The sequence below is a fragment of the Nanorana parkeri genome, unplaced genomic scaffold, assembly GCF_000935625.1.
Source record: "Nanorana parkeri isolate BGI_ZX_2015 unplaced genomic scaffold, ASM93562v1 scaffold2841, whole genome shotgun sequence".
Taxonomy (NCBI): Eukaryota; Metazoa; Chordata; class Amphibia; order Anura; family Dicroglossidae; genus Nanorana; species Nanorana parkeri.
The window spans coordinates 29971-31639 of record NW_017309109.1 but is presented as its reverse complement, the minus strand read 5'-3'; the positions used below and the strand labels follow the sequence as shown (position 1 = coordinate 31639).

The 1669-nt window shown below is 50.6% G+C and overlaps 1 protein-coding gene across 1 annotated transcript in view; it reads left to right on the top strand.

Annotated features, from left to right (window-relative positions):
* The window catches only part of LOC108802397 (immunoglobulin superfamily member 3-like), a 67416-nt gene that overhangs the window by 50266 nt on the left and 15481 nt on the right, over nt 1–1669 (top strand). The window lies entirely within an intron of this gene.

The window sequence follows — 1669 nt, the reverse complement described above, 5'->3', positions numbered from 1 at the left end:
AGAGCGGGAACAACACAAGTAACAAAGTGACCGCACAGAACCGTCCGCCAGCCAGTCAGCGGCCCCGTCTGAGCAGTCTCTTGATGCCAGTCTTATAGTAAGAGCAGAGATCATGTGACCTGCACCTTGGCACTAGTCATGTGACCTGCACCTTGGCACTAGTCGTGTGACCTGCACCTTGGCACTAGTGGTGTGACCTGCACCTTGGCACTAGTGGTGTGACCTGCACCTTGGCACTAGTGGTGTGACCTGCACCTTGGCACTAGTGGTGTGACCTGCACCTTGGCACTAGTGGTGTGACCTGCACCTTGGCACTAGTCGTGTGACTGGCCGCCGGGATTCGGGATCGCAGCGATCTTCGTACGATCGCTCATAGACTGCGCAGAGGGCGAATCTTTGACTTGAGGTCACCTCAATGGCGGACTGCGGCGATTTCACAGCGCGCGTCCGCGGCTCAGCGCCGCTTTGTCGGGCTGATTACGGATGAAGTGCAGAATAAATGATCTAGAGACCCTTTGAAGTGCAAACGAGGGAGAATAAACGGGGAAAGAGATGCAAATCAGACCCTCGAAATAAAAAAATAATGCAGATGGAATGAAAGATTCCCCCCAAGAGGACTTCACCGTACCGCCGGCTCCGAGGCATCGCAGCACTGCAGTCCTGGCATCACATCCCACCAATGTGTACCTGGAGCCCTTATGGCGTCCCTGTGCCTGTGAGGATTACTGCTGCAGTGCCCTGAGACAGCACTGCGGTATATGTCGGAGCTATACATGTATAATCGTAATGCTGTGTGACTGTGGGGGAGGGGACATTAGAGTGTAAGCTCCTCTGTACAGAGACTGATGTGACTGTGGGGGGAGGGGACATTAGAGTGTAAGCTCCTCTGTACAGAGACTGATGTGACTGTGGGGGGAGGGGACATTAGAGTGTAAGCTCCTCTGTACAGAGACTGATGTGACTGTGGGGGGAGGGGACAGAGTGTAAGCTCCTCTGGTGCAGACAGATAAACATCGCTGTATGTGGACATTGTGTCTGTAGCGCGGTATGGGAGACGTTCGGCAAACACCGGCAGCTGGGATCAGTTGATGGAACAATGGCCATTGTTGAGTCCTCACAATAACTGACATCGGACGCCGACATTTCCATGAGATCAGTTGCCAGGAAGTAAACAAAGCGGCTCCTCTGATTTCCATACGGAGCTGCCAGCCGCTTCTTCTCCGGACTCTACAGAGGGGGGGATCGGATCGCTGTGCAAACATCAGAGAACGACACAGAACACGCGGACCATCCCGGATCAGAACACTGGGCTTCCTCGTCCTATTCTTCTTATTGAGGGGGTGTGGCTGTGCTGAGGGGGTGTGCCCGTTACTCAGCTCTGCCAGCATAGGGCACTGGAGGGGAGGAGGGGGAGACGGAAAGCAGTTTTTTCTTTTTACTGAGAAAGCTATTTTTAAGTAGAGGGGCACCGAAATTGAAATTTTAAAACCCAAACTAAACCAAAATATAAAAAATTGTCAGGCCGAAACCGATACCGACATTTTTTTTTCAAAATTTTTTTATATTTTTAAATTTTTGTTTTTATAAACTTTTCAATTTTTATTTTTACTTTTAGGGGCTTCAGGGAAATATTGGGCGTCTAAACAGACTCCTGATATTTCCCTTTTTT